The 21,735-nt window shown below is 38.6% G+C and overlaps 1 long non-coding RNA gene across 6 annotated transcripts in view; it reads left to right on the forward strand.

Annotated features, from left to right (window-relative positions):
• The first annotated feature begins 2,774 nt into the window (after positions 1-2,774).
• LOC114513433 overlaps positions 2,775-21,735 on the forward strand; it is a 93,803-nt gene continuing 74,842 nt past the window's right edge. For 4 of the 6 annotated variants that reach the window (XR_004901681.1, XR_004901683.1, XR_004901684.1 and 1 more), the window contains exon 1: positions 2,775-6,164. This is a non-coding gene — a long non-coding RNA (uncharacterized LOC114513433). The remainder of the gene's footprint in view (positions 6,165-21,735) is intronic. The other 2 variants (XR_004901682.1, XR_003685839.2) reach the window with 2 other exon arrangements.

The following is a 21,735-nucleotide window of genomic DNA, read 5'->3' on the forward strand; positions in this document are numbered from 1 at the left end:
TGCTTGACATGAATTATTTGGCAAATTGGGGACCGAAGTGTAACTGATAAACTTCAGGCTGCATAATAGGCTTAAGAGGAGCTCTTGGACAAAAACACCTTAGTAGGGGTTCCACCAAAAAACTTTATTGAGAAAAAACAATCTTTTCCCCTGCTCATGAAACAACAAAAAAATGTGTGCCTTGCCCCAATGCCAGTACTCATTTATACGCACGCACACACACACATACACGTTGTAGGACTGTATCCTGTTTTTTATTTACATGGGCACGTGACTCTCATTAATGTTGATAACCCTCTGCACATGCCTCCAAAAATAATGGACCCCAACTGTGAGAACTGTCTGTATTCAAATGTGTTAAGAGCTGAATATTTAAAATCTGTTTGGCACACCGAGCTTGGTTTTCTGAAGACAACAGAAGTTGGAAAGAAAGATCAAAGAATAAAAAAGAAAGGAAAGCAAAAGCACCGTAAAAAATAATGACATCTGGATGGGGCCTTGATAATGTTCTAATTAAATGGACTTACACCTCAGTCTTATCACGTGCTCAGGAGTGGGAGCTTCAAAGCCCCTTTCCAACTGCATGCAGCATTGGAGGCAGGCAGGCAGGGGAGCCTTGGCTGGGAGCAGTCACGCCTGCTGTGATCCAGCTCTGTCCTCTACTTTCTTGCGTTGGATGGGCTTCTGCTATTTTGCTATTAAAGGTCATGATAAATGACGTTAACCGTATAGCTTACAAAGATATGCATGTTCCTTAAACTGGGTTTGAAAAAAAAATCGGTTTATCCACGTAGATTAAATATGCTATGAGATCCCTGTGTTTTGTTGCCGGCTCATAGGTTAAGATGAGTTTGATGAGAAACCTTGTATACATTTTCCCTGTCCAGGTAAAGTCTTTTGACATCCTTTCCCTTCAGGGTGTAATAGAAGCTCTCCCTGAAGACAAAGTCTACACTAAGTAGACTTTTGGAAGTCACCAAGTCAAGCACTTGTAATTTCAAAAAGAGTTTCCAGAGCCTACCTTAAATGGACAGATTTCTAGTGAAATCAGCATGACCTGAACTATCTTCAAAATGCTGGAGGTTTAAGACCAGAGACAGTGTGAAATGAGGGAGCGATATTTTCTAGGTCCTTTTTTTCATGGAGTTTTGAAAAGTCATGATGAAATCTCTCATTAGGTGTTCAAAAAAAAATAAAACGTACCCTAGATTTTTAGAAGATGTTGGTTAGAGAGTAGATATATACTGGCTTTCTCATTACCATTAACAGCCACACATGGTTAAACCTCCCACGACTGTGCTGAGTATTTTCCCTCTGGCTTTGTAAAGTGATGTCTGGGTGTAGGTTTTACAAAGAAATTTTATAACCATTTCACAGACTCTGCAACACACTTACTATTGCAGACTATGCAGCATTTCTCCGGAAAATGGTAACAATTAATGCAACTGACGTTTGGTCTAGAAAAAAAGGCCAACGTGCTTGTACCTCAAGTCTTTGGGGGAGCACAAGTCCATCTTGTTTGGACTCAAGGGGAAGCTACTTTTTCTTTTCCCCTTTCCTATTGTTTTCATATTCCCCGTCATCTAATAGTGCTAAACAATCGAATGCAAGGCATTTTGCCTTCTTTCCCTCCTTATAGGAAAATTGTTCAATTAATACGTGAAGATGAAGGTTGGAAACCCACCATCACCTAGAAAGGTCCAGGAATTTAAAGAACAAAATGTACCCTCTGGAGCTCAGATTTCAGCAGGAGAATGTAGAACAAGTTAGTTTTCTCCGGGCTTCCTTAATTTTGTTTCTACTGCCCTAGGCATAACTTAGACACTAGTGAGGCTTGGTGGAAGTGCAATGTTTTGGGGGTGCTTGAGAACGCAGTGGGGTCTAGAAAGAGAGAGACCAAAATGACACCGGCCCCTAGAAACAGGGGGAGGGGGTAGCTTTCAGTGTGGAAAGTATTCAGTGTGCCACACCCCTATGCAAAAGACTGGGACTCATTTGGCTTAGGGAATCCCATTCATGTTTTGAAATATATGTATTTATATCCAAGATGCTTTGAAAAAAAACCAATTTCTGTCATCCTTTTATAATTGGCTGCGCCGTTCATCCTGGATGTCAAGGTTTTCTTTTACTTGCTCTGTCTTCCCCATGTAAGCTAACGCTTTATTTCTTCCCAGAAAAAAAATAAGATATTTGCATTAAATTTATCATTTCAATAATAGTAGTGACAAGTCCCTCTTTGTGAAAGATACAGGATTAGTTCCTACCATGAGCTCATCTGCATCATCTCTATTTATTTCTCCAGGGTGATGAGGAGACCTTTGCATTTGACCAAAAAGCCCTAGTAAATAAGGAGTTAAATTGAAGGCAGGCTCACTGGTTTGCTGAGATCTGTCAGAGTCTGACTGGCTGGCTACATATCTGTCTCTGGAACAATAGGTACCTGTATTCTGCACGGACTGCTGGGCAGCGCTGACACTCTGGAGAAGGTCTGCCTCTGTCTGCGCTTTCCTGGTGAGAATCCCCAATGACAGCTCCACTTCTCAGTGGAGGAGAAAAAAATATCTGTCTATTCCCTTGATGAAGGACAGGGCTTTGATCATTTTTATTCAAGCTTGTCTTGGCCGGAGGTTTTAGGTTCTTAGTCTCAAGTCAGCAGTCTCTCCCTTTTACTCTCTCTCTCTCTCTCTCTCTCTCTCTCCCCCCTCTCTCTCTCATTCTCTCTGTCTCTCTTTGACACACATACACACATTCCCTCTCTCCCTCTCTCTCTCTGACACACAGAGACACACACATACACATACTCTCTCCCTCTCTCTCTCTCTCTCTCTCTCATTTCCCCTCCTAGGTTCTATGCAGGCAGATGAGTGCCACAGCTGTAACTGAGGCACAGAGCAATAAACACAGTGGAGCCAATTTCCACGATGGCGAGAGGGGACACCGGAGGTGACAACAATGACAAGGACTCAAAGGACCACCCTTCTGACAAGTTTTAGGTAAGAAAATCTGTCTGCCTCGATTCTTGTATTTTTGCTTCCCTGTGGCTGAGAGCGAGTCTCGGAAGGGAAATATATTCGTGAGGGTATCGTCTCTGCTGCCCCTTGCCTGCAAACCTGTGTTCTCGGGGCTTTGTGTTACTAGAATCCTTGGAGGTGAGGTGTGAGCGGCGCTGGGTGAAAGGGTGAGCTGCTTTTTATGTCTGCCTGGTGACATTTATCATGCTGTTTAAAGTCATATCTGGAAAAAATTCTGTTTGATGATAGTTAGCAATGTTTTGTGCAGCATAGAGCATATGGCCGTGTAGAATTCAAGCGATGCTCTTTCATTCTTAATTTGTAATTATTTTTACACTCAACTGTACTGAGGTCAGAGAGTTTTAAAAATTAATGAGCTTCCCTGTGGAGTTCAAATACTAATGTCGATGTGAGCTGCCACAAAAAGATAAGATTATGCTGGTATATTTTAAACTTAGACTTAACTGTATCATTTTGAACATCTCCATCTGAAATGCATGAGTTGTATATTAGTTTATGGAAGCCTAGGTATTTGAGAATATTAGTCCTTAAAATTTTTTTTAATGACCTGGAGAAATGTTGTGAAAATTAGACTGTAGAAAATGATTATTTTGTATAGAGACATTGTTAAAACTTAAGAGAAATTATTATTATAATGGAGAATACCTTATACTTTCGAGGAAATCACAAATAATGAATGAGCTACATGCTCAAAAATATCTGCAATGTGCTTTCAGCATAAGTAAGATAATAAAAATTCAGGATTTATTTAGGGTGAAAAATTGCTGGCACAAACAAAGAAACAAGTGTGCCCATAGATGAGAATTCTTTGTCACAAAAATGAATCCAGGGCATGGATTTAGGAGGTTAAGTGATTTCTACATTCTTAGTGCCCTTCAAAAGGGGTGAGTCCAGACATTTAAGAATGTGCCCCAAACTTTCATTTCCCACAATTTAAAGACATTGTTTATGTTCCTGATACAACACATTGTTTCAATGCGGGGGATTGAAAAGCAGTCTGAGTATACAGTAATCGGGGCTAAAGATGCTTTTTATCCTGAGTTCCCCATTTACAAGACCCATTCTGAGCTTCCTGTGATATATTGTCATGTAAATACTGTGCAGCCAGGGAAAGCAGTCCTATGGAGATTCAATTTACTTTGAAAGTTGTTCATTATAGAAGGGATGAATGTTATTTATTTGATGTGATTCAAAGGCTGGAAATGACTTTTTCATTGTGGCACCTTTTGTAATGGGTGCAGGGTGATCTAATCTTTTTAATTTTGGCTTTCACACCAGTGGAGATGAAAAGAGATCTGAACTCATTTATCGGTTGCTAGGTCCTTCTGGAGACCCGAGTCCTGTTCTTGGTTGCTATGGCCAGTCTGACCTCAATCTCTATAGTTTTGGGGACTTAAGCAGTTTCTTGTTCTTCGTCGTTGTCTTCTTCTTCTCCTTTTTTTTTTTTTTTTTAATGAGGAGCATGTACCTTGATTTGTGTCCAAAATTGTGGCTGAACGTCTTTGTCTGCGAGTGATAAATGGTGCCGAACAATTCAACAGTTCTTACAAGTAAACACCGCTGTCCCACTAAAAATATGTTTTGTTCTGAGTTAATGGTACGGAACAAGGCAGCCTCCACAAACAGCTATCTTTTATTGTGGAGGGGCCTCCGAAACTTGGAGCAAAGTGGAGGAAATTGGCTTTCATTTTCTCGTGCATTAGCATTTTATTTGTGAGTCAGCCGGCGCGGCTTTAGGTGGACCGGTGGATCGAGGATGAGAGGGTAACCCTCCCTGTACTTTCTTTCTAGCAGGGGCTGCGTGTGCCCGGATCCTGCCGGGACGCTGAGAACTCGGGAGGAGTTTCTGCGTTGGGAATGGTCTTTGGTTCCCAAGCACCGAGTGCTGAGGCACAAGCGGGCAGGTGTTCTGTGGCTTTGCTGCTTTCGGTCTCACGCTGATGGTTTCAGGGAAAGTTCTGTCCAATTGTGGTGACTCCCAGGAATGTTCTGCTGGTGTGCTACTAACGCTGAGGCGTCCCAGGACGTCCTTGGATTCTAGAACCTCTAGAGAAAGGATTCATGGTGATTAAGAGGCTGTGGAGGCTGCAGCCGGATTCAGCAGAGGGGCCGTCATACATTTCTCCATTCCCTTAAAAACTGCTTATTTGATTCTGCAGGGAGCATACACTCTGCTGATAATGTGATGGTGGCAGAGAAGGTGTCAGGAAAGGCATTTATTGCTTACCAGCACCATCAGCTTCCTTCAGAGATCGTGGCTTTGTAGTGTAGTTTTTTCTTTTAATAGGACTGTGCTAATGGTTTTTATTCTAAATTGGTCAGCCCTGAGCATCTTCAGGAAAAATGGGTTCCCTAAGAAGTGACATCCTCCTCGAATTGAAAGGTAAAAATTAAACGTTTTTTTAAAGTGCCGTTTTAGAAACCATTTCATGTACTTCTTGCCAGTGGCATTAGAAAACTGCTTTCTAAAGAAAACTGTTTAAAATTTAAGCCATTCTATTTCACGTTAAAGGTTTAAGGAAGAGACTATCTTTGGGAATTTTATTGTTAGTGATTTTGGTAAAATTGCCTAGCTTTTATTGACAAATTACAGTCAGGTATCTTGTTTACTTTTAGTCTTGAAAATAAACAGATTTTCATATTTTAGAGAAAATGATAATTTGGGGGATCAATAAAATAATCTTTATCTATTGTGTATAGATTTTATTCCTAAAACTGGTAAATAAAAACCAAGATTAGGTGATGTGGAAGGTCTCTTCCACCCTGAAAATTCTTGATGGAGTACCAGTTTTCGAAAAGAATGCATGACGATGCTTTTATTAACATAACCACACATATTCAGCTACTGTGTGGCCCTTCACCTGAGCAGCAGTAAAAAGTTCCATGCTCTGTTGTACAGGTAATAATTGTGAATGGAAGTAATTTCCAAACAATTGATTTTCGAAGGTATTTTTTTTGAAAACTGCTTCTTTAACGCTTTATTAAAACTGGGGTTTTGCAAAGCTCAATTGTGTCTCCTTAACTGGGGTATCGTCAGGTCTTCTTAAAGATAATACTTTATTTAAGTGGTTAATGTCCAAAGAAATATTTAATTCTAGGTATCCGAAGAAGACAGATATTCCCCGGTCTGTGGTATGTATCTATATATGTATGTGATCATATTTTCATATGAAATGTATACATTTAACATTGTGTTTTGCTTCACTGTTATTTCAAAAGATTTAAGTGAATGTCGGATAGTGCTCAATTTCCTGAAATGATTAAATTCAGTCTCTGAAGAATCTGGGGGAGAGGCCTGTAATGACATTTTGATGACTTTCATTTTAAGGTGTAATAGAAATTGAGTAAAATATTTTAATAGCTATTCTCTAATATCTCATTTCAAATACAATGTTTTTATTGCTCATTCTAGCTTACAATTTTCTGGTGATGATAATGTTGGCTGGTAATTGTTTCTTACATAGAAGTCATTTTATCCTTATGTAAAAGTTATTTCATAAAAGTCTTCAAGCATTTATCTCAGCTGAAGCAATTGCATTAAACTTGAGATAAAATGGTATTTCCAGAGTCCTCCTATTTTAATTTAGTACTTCCTCACAAGAATTAGGTGTATCTTAAAAGGATGAATATTAGATATGCTAGTTTGTGGTTTAATGAGGAAAACTAAAGAGGCATACAAGTCAAGGGAAGGCTGAGAAAACAGAAGGAATAAATGCTATAAACTATCACAACATTGACAGTGCTTTCGGATGCCATTTACTTTTTAAAATTTAAAATCGGCCTGAGAAGTAATACATACGTATGTAAATATCTAGTTATTACATCCATCTTTATGGAATGGGTAAGCGCAGATATATAAAGGTAACATGATTGTAGCCAATGATACCAGGAAGATTTTTGCACCTCAGTCCTTGCAGGAGCTGTAGACACAGAAGTTAATCACATAGCTTTTAAAGAATCAAATCTTTGGGGAACTACAGTTGTGACATTAGATCAATTTATGTAAGTCAAAATGAAATCCTTAAATCAGTCTTTCTGTGCAAATTATACAAAGCCATTAACGCCCTAGCTGCGATGTTCTAAACTCGCTAATTGGAAAGTATTTTATGCAATTTAACTTGATTGTAGTGAACATTTAAAGTCAGGATATAACATTATGGCTGAACTAACACACGATCGGTGTGTTAATCACCGATCGTGTGTTAATTCAGCAAATTTTTATAAAAGTAAAATTAAGCTCTAGTATCCAATTCTTTTCCTCTCCTAATATGTTTCCTAAGTTTCTCCAAGTTCACTTTCTTTTTGTAATTAATATTCTTTTCCAAATACTAGTGTGGCAGGACAATTGGTTACTCTCAATTTCTTTCTGGCTACTGTACTTTTGGTTTTTGTCTTTTCAGTGTGCCAACATTCTCTCTCACCTAGAAAGCTGTATTGACTTTGAAGCTGTGTGTCCGACCTATTGGCCTGAGTCTGGGGGGAATCCCCAAACTTGTGTCATTTGAAATCGTGCATTAAATGCTGAGAAGTTTGAGTTGGCCTTGGGTTGGTATTAGGATATAGGATTTTCTCGGTAATAGCAAGTTACTTGCCTAATTCAATAAAGTCTTGCAGTGGCCTTCATTTATTTCACACAGAATAGTTTGCCAAGTGGCACACTCTGGATTTATACGAAGCACCATCTAGAAAATTTAACACAGAGAAAGAACTGTCAGGGGAGGGCCTCCCTCTTAGGTAGCTAGTGAAGGCATCCCCCCAAATTACTACTCTAGCATGTTGTCAGGAGGCATGGTAAAGTTTTATCTACTGCTGTTTCGTGTTTTAATCACCTCTGAGATCCGACAGCAGATTTTAATTTGCATGGCCATCAGTCTGATACTTTCATTTAAACAATGTCAGAGTAACTTAAGAAAATAGAAGTTATGCTAAAGAGCTTAATTATATGCTCTGGCATTCGCTAATGATTAATTGAAATAGTTAAAATTTTGTTCATAATTTTAAATGTGAAGATTGTAGTTTGCTTAATGGGGCTCATGATTTATTATTCTTTTAATCAAGAGATGTGTAGACTGTGTAGACTGGTAAAGACCCCGAGTCCTTCTAAAGTTGCTAGACTTTATGATCTTACACCATAGAGTGAACAGAAACTTTTTACATCCTTAATAACATCTAAGCCATCATTTATATTCTTAATGTTGCTTGGCATTATTTAGGCACATGTACTTGTGATTCATAAATCCTTGAATTTCCTATACTTTTCTGACAGTTGAATTCACAGGCCCACTGCAAAGAGCAAAATATACCATAAGGCTGGGAGTTTCCTTGGAGAAAGGAAGGCAAGGTGGCATACCGAGGTCAGGAACATATGGTGTTTCATTAATTACCACCGTCTCAAAGGTTTTAACGCAGTTTACTTCAGGCATTATTGAAGTTTCTGGATTTTCTGGAAATATTCGAAGAATTCAATTGGCTAGCTAAATTTGAAACATGGAAATCAAATACATTATTATAAAGATGTGCTGCCATATAGATTTAGAAAAATGCATTCATTCATTCAACAAACATTTCTATTAAGTGCCTACCCTGTGCTAGACATTATTCTTGTGACTCTTAATTGAATAGTCACCATCAATTCAATATTCATCATGGCCTGATTTTGCAGATTATAGGAGTCTCACCAGTTATTCGTACATCATCAACTAATCACATCACAATCCATATATGTTTGGAACTTGTATTTCTCTTGTTTATTGTTTAAATGGCTCTAAATATATTTTAGGAATAAATACCCATTTAAAAAATACACTGGTAAAACAGTCAGAATGCGTTTTAAGATGTTATCTTATTGATGTGTATTTAGAAATGTCTAAATTGATCGCGAATTTTCCCTCACTATTCAGGCCCATAATGCAGCAGACACTAAGTTGGTTTTACTATTTTTGTGCTTCCTTCTGATGCTTCTTATACTTCTTATACTTAAGGGACCTCTAATTCTAATTATTAATGACTAACATTTATTCCCTATAAGGGATATGCCAGGCAATGGGCTAAGCGCTTCACCTGTTTTCTAATTCAGTCCTTTCAATTACGTTATGAGAAAGATAGTACTACTGTCCTTATTTGTAGATGAGGAAACTGAGGCTTTAATAAGTTAAGTAACTCCCCTCAAAGGAGTTACTTAAGCATCTGAGCTACTAAGCATTCTGAGATGACTTAATTCCAGGCCTTTCAGGTTCCATTCATCCTTCTAGTCATTCAACAAATATCATTGAGCTTCTGTACTGTCCTAGGCCCATTCGAGGTGTCCAGAATAAAGCAGTGGCTGTTAACAGGAAGTCTTTGCCCTTAGACTATGAACTCACAGCCAAACCTTGATACTTTCAGTATGTTCTTCCTCTTTTTGCATCTATGTATTCCCCAGAGCCAATAGTATAAACATTTTAAATTCGAAAACTTCATTGAACTCCTCACCATTTGGCTTTCATCTTTTCACCTGCATTATCGCCGATTTCTAAATAGGAATTTTCTGTGCGGGAAGGCTGGTCTGTTCATTACCCTCATGAAGATTGTCTTATGTTTTTCCCTGCTTTTCCCCAAAATGCTGAGGGTGAGCTTCTCTGGTCGCTGCTGCCCCTGAAAACCTTTGCTGCTGCTTTCTCAAGGCCTCCTATCCTTCTGTGTCTGGGTCAATGCCCATAGCTCCTACAAAGCCCATTTCAGAAATGAAATCCTAAAATTCTTTCATCTGCATTGATCAGTTGCCCCATGACATTCGCAGCAGCGGACGTGACGTCAGGCTAGGTAATGTTCCACCCAGTTCCTGTGTACCGACTGTTCCAGTGTTTGTAGACGTGCCTGACTTACACGTTCGCCAAGAGTTCAGGAAAATAAAAGAAGAGCGTAACAAAAGTAAGACTGGAGGGTTTGGAAGCAAGAGCCCCACTGCCTACCCCAGTGTCTGGCACAGAGTATTCAGTTAATGTACATTTGAGGCTGGGAAGAGGGGAAGACGGGTGGGGAGGAGGGGGGAGCCTGACAACAGGAGGAAGCTTAGCAGGGAAAGAAACTAATGTTCCTAAATTAATAGCCCAGGACTTTCACAGATCTTTAAATATTTATTTAGAATTGGAGATTCTATTAAGGAATAGTTAAACACAATAATCTCTACTTTCAAACATAGTTTTGCTTCTTCTGGGCATAAACTGGTATTCATCAATATTAATAGATTGCATGTAGAATAAACTTTCTTGTTTTCCTAAGTGTGGTTATGTTATATTTGTATATGTTCTCCATCGCTCTTCTTGTCCATGAGGTAGCTGACTCTAAATTAGTTTTATTATTTTATGCCATACACAATTATTTCTCGACCCCTTTGGACATTGCTCAATATCATAGAAGTTACTGACCACACTCTTCCCGAAAAGAGCCATCTTCTTAACCATCATAAAGTTATTAGTTAATACTTAATGACGTATTTCTTTCAATAAAAAGGCAATTTAACATTTAAAATCCTGGTGCAAATCTCTTCTGTTAACAGGCAGCTCTTTTGATTAATTTTACTTATGTGTTTTGCTCAATTGTATGCAAAAGTGTATAGTCTTAAAATCTCAAGAAAAAAATAGGTTTATATGGATTCTTAAACCCAGAGCTTAAGGTAAAATTAAGGTGGAAATTTTATTTCATAGGAAAATCTAGGTGAGTATTTCTTAAAGCAACTACTACATCAGATCTCTGCTATGGAGCTATTTTATTGGCTGTTTGGACCATGACTTGTATACATAGATATAAAGATAGGACTTACATCAAGAAACTACTACCAGTACTTTATATATATGCAACATGCACTCATTTTCTTGGGTGAAACGAGCTAAAAAGTTCACACCCTAAAGCAGTGAATGTAGCCTGTGTGCACTCATTTATATGGGCGTATTCTGTGGAAGTAGCCCCATCCTGTGGGAATTTCTACCTGCTAGTTGTGATAAGTGGGGGTGAAGCTTTGGCTCGGAGGCTTGGAGCTATCTTCTCCTTTTAAGGAACAAGCCATATTTCTGCAGCTTGTATTGTAATAGTAGCATTGAACTGTCCATGAGATTTCCAAAACGGAAACTGTGCCCCAAATTCTTATTGCCTGCTGTGTTGATGTTACTAAAACACAGAGGATGAGCTTGTCTACCCTTTAACCCTAACTTTTGATGGTCCTTTCCCTTTGACACTAATTTCAGGCATGAACCTTGGCACTTAGCCACAGTGTGTAATTGTTGGTATCTCACTGCCACCTGGGTGCACAATGGAGAACAATATTTAGCCTCTGCGATTTGCCATAAGAACACACCACATGCAGTTGAAAAGGGAAATGTTTAATCAGCCAGTTTCTCCACACAGTTCCAATCAGTTGGGTCGGTTGAAGATTTCATTTTCTCTGGATTAACTGGTTGTTTTGTCACTGTGAAGATAAAACCTTTGGCTCCCTCTTGAATTCATATCAGCAAATTTGGGGATGTTGCATATCAATTTGAATGTAGAAGCAAAAAAGATGTTTGAAAATATGCTAAGGGAATAACCCATTTTGGTCAAAGGGTTTTTTTCTTCTTTTTTTAAGTTCCTTAAGTCTTCTGTTTTGCTGGTTGGCTGTGGACTTAGTTTGTCAATGGCTATAAGTGATAACATGAATAACATCATTTCATTTTTGGTGTGTTGTATGATGATGCTGTTGATCTTTAGAAGAAATTCCATGTGGTGACATTTACAAAAATAGTTTCACGTGAACAGTTTTTAATAAAAAAAATAACGAGAATGGTGTATCTTTCAAGTGACAAGCAAGTCACCTGGGGGGTGTATACTCATTGTACATAATGGGAACGTGAAATGAACCTTGCCTCCCACCAGATATGCTTACCAGATATTCAGTTCAGGGAAGTAGTTTTTAAAAGTATGAACATGGTATAAGAATAGGATAATCTGTATAAACAAGCAACGTATCATCTTGAAGACCAAGATCTACTTTTTTAGAGATTTTATTTATTTATTTTTAGAGAGGGAAGGGAGAGAGAGAGAGAGAGAGAGAGAGAGAGGGGGAGAGAAACATCAATGTGCGGTTGCTGGGGGTCATGGCCTGCAACCCAGGCATGTGCCCTGACTGGGAATTGAACCTGCGACACTTTGGTTCTCAGCCCACGCTCAATCCACTGAGCTACGCCAGCCAGGGCTTGCGATCTATTTTTTTAAAGGCTGCAGCTTTCAAAGTGCCAGAAAGATTTGAATTCAGGGTTTTGTCTTCATGTTACTTTAATCCTGATAATTCAGTGCAGTACAATCCATTTCAGTTCACCCAGTTACTCAATGGATTTCTAAGATTTATGACCATTTTAGCCTCTCCCCCAGTCAATGATCTCTTTGATGGTATTATTTTATTTTATTTTATTTTTGGTTGGGTAGACATAATGGGAAATTTGGGAACATATGGCAAAGAATGTCTAGCTCTCTACCACAAAACAAAAAAATTAAAGAGTTCAGAATTTCTGTGTGTTTGGTGGGGCATTCCAAGTTGGGTAAAAATTTGTATAGAGTATGATCTTTTTAACTAAAATGGTATCTCTTTTACTCAAAAATCATGATTATTATCATAAATTTGAGAATACTTCAAATCATTTATTTATTCAATTATTCAATTGGCTTTTCTCCCTTCATCATCTTGTCTGACCAGTGTTGCCCAAGTCATTGTGGGAGATTTTATAAAAGGAGAAAATAGGATCTTTCCTTTATTGACTATGGGATAATTGGAGAGAAAAACAACTCTAAAGAACATATTGGATAATATCATAAAATTACTCTTAGCAATCACACTTCAGTACTGTGAAGGAAGAAGCTATTTCCTCACAGGTAGAAAGCAGTATTAACAATCAAATAGGGCTTTTGGCTCAGAATATTGTTTCAGATTATTTGTTGTGAGAACAATAATGAGAACATTCAGAGTAAAGACCAATTCTTGAAAATGGATTTTACAGTTTTCAATTGATTTCATCAGGAAAACAAAGACTTTCATTTCACGAAGACTTAAACATTACTGGTGCCACCTGATTGGTGATTAATTCAGTGAAATTTACAAATACTTTCCTGATGGTTTATAATCAAATATGCACTTGTGGGGGCTGGAGTATACCATTGCCTTAATTGTACTTCATGATTTTTCTCCCAAAATTTGGAGACAAATGTAAATGTAAATGCTTTTTGAAATCCTTCAACTTCCTCCCTGTCTTGAGGAGCTCAGCGAACACATTCTGTGCCATGGAAAACTTTTGGAAGCTGCCTTTCACAACATCCTGGGACGTGGAAAGCCCTGCCCACGGCTTTACTCTGGGGCGGAAATATCCCACCAATCACCCACATTGATAAAAACATGGTTCCAAATCAAACCTAACATTAAGCAAAGAGCTTTGGGATTGGTTCAAGGTTTAGTCTCCATCTCGAATGTAAAGTTTTAAGATTCTAAAGAAAAACAACAACTTGGAATGCACATTACCATTTTTAAAGCCAAAGATTTGCCAGGCCAAAAAAAAAATTTAAACCTGACGTAAAGTTTTTGCCTTTAGTTACATTGAGGTTTGTGTGCTGAAAAGCCCAGTAATCATTTTAATTATTCTCTTGTTTTATCTTGTGGAGTTTATATTTTGTAGACGTAGAAAGAAGAGTGTTGGCCATTTCTTGGCCATTTTCTGCCTTCTTTCCTTAGGAAGGGAAGAATTAGTTAGAAAAATTCACACTCCATTCTTACCTATGGGCTTCTCCTGTGGACAGTATATGTAATCCACTAAGCAAGGAAGGGCAGATATTCTGTTATTAAGGAGTCAGGGGGAGGGAGTAGCAAATAACTAATTCTCCCATGTATCCTATTAGGTGAATGGACTTCTACTAGATACATCATGGGGAGAATCAGATGGAAAAATACATAATGGGTCCCACTTGGAGAATACATAGCAACATTTTCTCTAGAATGTGGCAGCTCTTAATTCTTGGCGCCTTTGGGAAGCAGGGCTCACCATACACACCTGTCTAACCAGATGGGAGCAGAGACACTATACACCTTCTACCTGTGACTTGTGAAAGCCGTTGGTTGCCCCCAGTAAGGAACTCCTCTCACTGCTGCCTACTCTGAGCTGCATTTCATTTCGATAGCCATTTGCTGTAGGCACTTTGAACTCCATGCAACGCGAAAGGTATGGCTGAGAAATTCTTCACTGGGATTTCTCCCTAGCCCGCCTCCCCACAGAGGGTGATTTAGAAAACGAAGACTAGAGACTTAGAGACACTGTGTCTAGCCCATTTCTAAAGCTATACATTGAGGCTCACATCATTTGAAGCAAAATGGAAAAAAATAACTGGAGAAGGCCAAGGTATGCTACGTTGGAGAATATGGCAACTGGTCAAATTTATGACTCAGAAAAGACAAAAGAAAATATTTAGAAGAAAAGAAATCAAGTTGTTGTTGAATGACAGGTTCACCTATTCTCAGTTTCACTTTCACTTGCTAGATCATGATGTCCATTGTCATCTTCAGGTTTCATTTCAGTGCCACTCCCCTGAGAGTAAATATGTTTTTCGCATGGGCACCCATACCTCGTGCCTTCTTTCAGGGCTTGGCACACTTCTTTGGAACATCTCTAGCACGCTCATTCGTAATAATTTAACTTTGGCATAATTTGCTCATTGTAATCCAGATCTTTCCCCCCAAAAGGTAGCCAAGACAATTTGATTAATGGTGCTTCTAATGGCAAACACAATTTCTTAATGTTTTGTCTTGAAATATTTAAACATGAAATAGAAGTTATATGCTACATCAGTGTCCAGGAACAGAGGGCTAGGTTTTGTGCCCCTATGGTAAATTCATATCGTGTCAGTAATCAATGAGTGTCAGCTTTTCAGGTTCATTGTCATATTTTTAGATTAGCTTAACTGGTCGTGATTTCAGTTAATTTTACATTTGAGTTTATTGCCCTGGTATTTGAAGGTCTTGGATGATTTTTGAAAGACTAATATTCCAGCACACACTTTGCAGAAAGTTTATAAAATACAGACATCCTAAATAAGCACTGAAAAGGTGTTTGGAGAATCTTCTCAGCTGATGTCTCCTTCTCTGAGTCACTATGGCTAAGAGCTAAGCGGCAGCCTCTGAGGCCAGAAGGGTACATACAGTCTCTGGAATCAAACTAAATTAGATTCAAATCTCAGACCTTCTATTACCTTGGCCCAATTGCTTAGAATCTTTGAAACACAGATTCTTCTTCTGTAAAATAAGGATCATAATACTCACATGATTAAGATTTTTGGCTATTTCCCACATCAGGCGCCATACCCACATGGGCTATAAGGCAAGTACTGTTATTATCCATGGTTTACAAATCATCACACTGAGACTTGGAGAGGTTTAAAAAAAACCACCCAGAGCACAAGTAGTTCTCTAGTAGTGAGCTTCTTGTTAGATGTTTTCTTTACATAGAATTTATTTTTAGAAAAAAATTGTAGGATCAAAAGGTATGTATATAATACACTTAGTTAGTTTCTGAAAGGTCATTCAGTTTTAAGCCCTTGACCATGAGAAGTAGTAAAGCTATAATTTATAGTTCACTATGTTACTGCATCACAAACTGATGCTGTCTGAGAGTTTGTAAGTGGGCTTGGAGAGCCATATGCCATGAGAGCTGCTTTATGCTTTTCTTCTTAAAGATGGTGATGGTACTCTTACCTTGATGAGTAAGAGTACCATCACAACTCCTTTTCAGTAAAGACTCTGGATAAATGGCTGTTGCATGAAGTTCAATGCCAGTCTCCAAGGCAATTGCTATGCTTTACATGAAAAGTGGACACCGTTTCCAGAAGAGCTTGACAGTCTCAGGGAGGAGTTTTATAGCCTTAAAGAATTTTATGTTTGTGATTAGTGTGACTCTTAATAGAGGGAAAAAAACTGAGATTGACTAGAAATTTAAAACTTTTATTCTAGTCTAGCTGCACCTGTTGCCTATTTCCATGTGCTGATTTCAGTGTCTTCTCCTGCTTCATCCTCAGGCTCTTGAAGTCTGTCGGATGCCCAAAGCAGGTATAGAAACACCAAAATAGCACAGTCTCTTTGGTTGAGAATAACATGTCAGTTTTCTTTTCTTGCTTTTGTGTGCTCTCTGGAGCTCACCCATGCGTGATGTTCCAGTTGACTTCAAAGGCAAGTCTGTGGTTGGATTAGCTCCACAGGACAGGGAGCAAGGTAAGAGACAGGCTTAGTGCATTCAGGGCCCACTGGGGAGCAGACAGAGCCAAGCTCTGTGGTTACCAAGACGACTTGTTCATTTATGTCCTCATGGAAGAACAGGTAAATTTGCATAATTTCTTTTACTTTATTGTCACTATTAAAATTATTTAAAATATGACTAAACAGTACTTTAAAAAGGTTGCCATATAGCTGCACTTGGGGAGTTTAAAGTCTAATAAAGAAGATACAGATCTAATGGATTTGGAGTTAGAAAATACCACTAAAGTCAGGAAGGCATAAAGCATGCAAGTCTTGAGATAATTTTAGGTGTTAAAAAAAACGGATGGCTTAAAGAAAGGGTGTGCTTGAGAAGTTGCAGTTAGATGTCTTTGCTTTCTCAATCTTTCCAGGAAAGGTAGACTTCTCACAGAAGCAAGAGTCAGGCATGGCAGAAGGCAGGAAGTGAGAAGACTGGCTGAGTTAAAGACATCGGTACAGACTCAGGTTGCACTTTGGGAGAAGGCTTAGTAATGAAAGCAGAGTGGCTGGATGATGTGGACTTTGAGATGACTCAGCAGAAAAGAACATGGGAGACTGGAGAAGGTTAAGAGACAAAGCAGACAGGCAGGGTGAGGTGTTCCCCATGGACTGTGAAGCTAGGAGAGTCTGCCATATAAAACATCACCATGGAGACCTAAGGAAGACGTGGAAGTAATGAGGTCCATGGAAAAGCAGGGAAACGCCCCTGGTAGTTCTGCTGGGTACTCACAGTGGGCTTATTTATGAAGTCTGGAAGCCATATGAAGGCAGATAAACAGTCTCAAGTTTTCAGCAATCAGAGGACCAAGATAAAAGAGGCCACAATAATCCAGGTGAGCAGTTGCTAGATCCTGGACTGAGATAGTAGATGTGATGTTAAAAAAAGAGGAGGTACCTTTAGTAGTTGTGAAGGAAATAATCAAGCAAGATAACATCAATGAAATCCAACACCAGAGAAAGAGGGTTCCGAAACAGTAAAGGATAGAGAGGAATAACAAATCATTTTAAGGTTTTGCTCCTTTGAGAGAGAAATCACAGATGAAACAAGGCTGCGTGAGGATATAGAGCAAATCCTAGAAAGAGAAACAAACATACTTATGGCATATTAATGTTTTTCTTCTGCCTCTGGACTGAAGAAGAAAGAGAGTAAGACTATTTCTTTGCACTTTGACTTATTTCATTTCTCTCTGGGATCACAAAATCTATCTTAATGTTATACGCTGTCTACAGCACTTTTTGGTGTCCTTGCTCCCACACACCAGAATTCTTTGAGGTCATCCCAGTTGGCGCTGTCGGGAGACATGACAGAGAGAACGGCTGTCTGTGTGGTAACCAAAGGCACAGACTTTGTATTACTGAACCTCAGACTGAATCTCGACTGTGGTCATGTTCGAGTGAATAGAGCAGAAACAGGAAAGAATCACTGGTCTCCCGAAACTGTCAAGCTGACTTTGCTGTTGGAGACACGGGCATATGCACTGAGGCTATCACAGTCTTGCTTTGATTTATGCCATCAAACACTTGGTACTGGACTTGGAAAGGGAAGAAAAACATTGTGTGATTCAAATGAGTTTTTCGTTTGAAAAGACAAAAGACTGCGTACAGCTATCTTTTCTAATTATTACCAGTGGGCATTTTTCTCTCAAGATAAATGCCGTAATTGTAGGACCTTAGAACTGCTCAACATCTATAAAACATAGCTTAAAATAATTTCCTAAATCTTAGAAATTACAACAGGACTTTCAGTCTTATTTTTCTTTTAGCTGTAAGTTCTGAAAGAGGAAACCCTCCAGAGGAAGCACCTCATTTTTTAGTTAAAATGAAGGCTGAGCTTGGAGAAGGGGCTTAGTTTAAGGTCACAGGTCTAGGTAGTAACAGAACCAGGAAAATCTTAAATCTATTTGTTTATAGAACAAGCCTCTTTTAACTATGCTGTGTGGTTTCTTCCTAGGGTAGGAGATTATAAACAATAGAAAACTAACTGCACATCTAATTGCTACCCACCAATAAATCAGGTCTCATGTTCGATGTCTCATAATGTGCCTGTGCATCTATCACAAAAGCGTTATTGTGAAATAAAGTATAAGCACTCCAGTAATGACAGACAGGGCTTAAATAGGAGTTCAAAAGATTTTTAAAAGACAGTAATTATTTAGGGGAAAAATCATCTGTTTTTCCTGATTTCCCCAGGAGATAGATATAACAAGAAAATTATGAATCCAGGTCTATTTTGTTCCATGTGTAGTAAAGGCCCCACTATCCTAGGACAAGGGTGGGGTGCCCAGAAAGTTGCTCAGGTGTAAATGTGGTCGGAGAATAGAAAGAATGAACAGAAGAGGAGAGGGAAGGGGAGTGGAACAGATGCTGACTGAGCCATAGCTGAGTTTGCTGCGGCCTGGGTTGGCACTCAAGCACAGATGGTCATCTGTCCCGGCGCATCCCCCAAATTTGATCTATGTGTACGTTGCACATTTCCTTGTCCCCACTTTACAATTCCTAGCACCTGGCACTTGTTTGCACTGCACAGCTGAACCATGGTTCTTGAATCGCTAAATCCAGTGGAGTGTTAGGGCCTTCCCTGGATCTCTTTGCACATTTGGCCCGGTGATCACTCCTTCTTTGTTCAAGTTCTGTGCTCCTGACTTCCATGGCCCCATGTTCACCAGATCATCCTCTAATCCTTCCTTTTCTGTCCTTTCATTGCCTTCTCTTCTTCCTCCTCCCCAGGTTCATCCTCAGCCCATTGCTTTCCTCACCTTTACACTCTCCTTCTGCATATTCCTCTATTGTCATGATTACAATTACTCATAAGTTTTATAGGTAGAACAAACCCCCTTCCTGCAATTCAGACTCAACTATCCAACTGCCTGCCATGTCTGTTGAGCACCTGTCAACCCAACGTGTGTCACTGACCTCTGCATTGTTTCCCTTCACCTGGCTTCTCCATCTGTGCCCTCTATGAGTATACTGATTTGTTCAGTATACAGTTCAGAGCTGCTGCCACTGCTGTAATTTATCTCTTACTTGGGTGTCTGCACCATCAAAATGCTTTCTTCTCCCAGCTGTGTCACCGTTAAACATCACTGTACATCCAACACAAGGTAAACCTGCCTTGCAAGCTTAAAACCTCCTCATGTTTCCTCAACCTGCTGGATAAAGTCTAAAATAGGCCCGACTTAAATTCTAGCTTTAAATATGCTACTTCCTGCTTCTCTCTGATCTTATCTCTAACAATCTCCTGTTTTAAACTGTGCTTTCCAGCAGCACACGACAGCTGGGAATTCCACATGTAAACTATTGCTTATTTGCTTTTACATCTCCTTTTTCTCTAAGTCACTTCTCACTTCTCTTCCTTGGCCCAGTGCCAGTCTTCCTTTTGTCAGTCAACATAAGTGTGTCACCTCCTCCCAAATCCTTTCCTTTGTATGTCATGTCACCCTCCGTTCCAGCTACATGGGTATCTTTATCAAGCCCTTTGCATATTCCAGTCTTTGCATTAACTATATCATTTTCTAATTTGTATTTTTATGAGCTGTACAGTCCATTGACAGCTGTTAGAAACTTGTTAGCAACTTATTTCCTTCAATTAAATTTAGATGTGTTTGGATGAGAATTTGGTACAGAACAGAAAAAATCTTTGTCAGTTCCACTGCTGACAATTGAGTTAGGAAATTGCTCATTTAAGGATACAGATAAATGAACAAATAAATGGATGGATGGATGGATGGATGGATAGATAGATCCTGACATGTGTATATATTTTGCCTTTGACTTTAATTTAATTTATCTCTCTTTCAACAGTAGCTGAATCACAAATATACAAGTATTTTTATTTTACTTTCTCCCCCAACACTCATAGGTTATATTTTACCCCTAAAAGAAGCTCAAATTCAAGAAAGACTTGGTTATTGCACAGAACACCACAATTAGTTTAGAAGTTTAGAAGTTTCATAAGAATCTCTTTTTTCACTCTTCTTACTATTTTGTGACATTGCCTCTCTGTGATTTTATAAACACTTAAAGGTATATTTGTATGACGTGTATTCAAACACATGCTAAAACATGGATTTTCCAGGGTGGCCAGTTACCATGCTATAGAAGAGGTTTTAAATTTTATTTATCTATATTTCATATACAGGAGGTAGCAAAAGTAGGTTTTATAGTCACAAGTATGCAAAACAGTTTATTACTACTGTAATAACTGTATAACTATATAATAAACAGTTATATTATTACTTATTAATTATTATATTATCTTCCATATGAGCAACTGTAAACCTACTTTGCCCCACCCTGTATACAGCTTTCATGCAAAAAAGTAGCAAAAATACTACAAATGCTATTCTCTCAGGAAGAAGAATGAGCTTTATTTTTTGTTGATGAAAAGCCAAACAAGCCCAGCCAATTTGCCAGGCATATTTACACTGGAGCATCTTTGCCTTGACCAGTGTGGCTCAGTTGGTTGGGCATCGTCCTACAAAGTGAAAGGTCACTGATTTGATTCTTGGCCAGGACACATGCCTGGGTTGTGCGTTTAGTCCCTGGGTGAGGCACGTGCAAGAGGCAACTGATCAATGTTTCTCTCTCAGATAGATATTTCTCCCCCTCTCTTTTTCCTTCCCTTCCCTTCTCTCCAAAAATAACTAAATAAAATCTTTAAATTTAAATTTGAGCATCTTTGGCAGTAAGTTATGTGGTATCTCCAAGTGTGCAAATATTTTCCAGAAGTTTAGCTTAAGCAATTTTTTTTGGCCGGATTCTTTTCAGGATAAAGTTGGGATTTGAGAAATTGGGGCAGTTCTCACAACAGTATAAACATTTCCAAAGACTGGTTAAATAAGCTCCATTATTATTCTAATCAATCATCTCAAGTCTTTCTCCTCCCACCGTACTCACTAAGATTTTAGCACTTGGTCCATATGTGTGTGAATGCAGTGGCAAACTTCAGATTTAAAAAGACTGCTCGTAGAGTTACTCCATTTCTAATTTATATTCCTGCTACCTATGTTTTATTTGTTCACTTACCACTTTTTTGTTCTTCTTTGGGTCAGAGATGAAACAAACACACATTTCCCAAGAAATCACTCTTAGACAAATAGGTTCATTCCATTTCTTACGTATACTGTCCCATTTTAATTAATATATTCTCTATTGTGTCTAGTAACCTCTTCTATTGTAGCTCAAAAGCGTGACAATGTTCTAGTGAAACTTTACACAAGTAGGTGGCAGGCTGGATTTGGTCCATTCATCGGAGTTTGCCTTCTTCATTTCACTCTTCTGTTTTGATTTTTAAAGTTGTGAACATAAAGGTCAATGCTTCTATGATGAGTAAAATTTTAGGTTATATATTTAGGTTAAATTTTAGCTTAAAATTTTAGGTTCAAAGACAATGAAATCTTCAGGGTTAAGAACGACTAATAATTTTTA

The sequence above is a fragment of the Phyllostomus discolor genome, chromosome 2 (genome assembly GCF_004126475.2).
Source record: "Phyllostomus discolor isolate MPI-MPIP mPhyDis1 chromosome 2, mPhyDis1.pri.v3, whole genome shotgun sequence".
NCBI lineage: Eukaryota > Metazoa > Chordata > Mammalia > Chiroptera > Phyllostomidae > Phyllostomus > Phyllostomus discolor.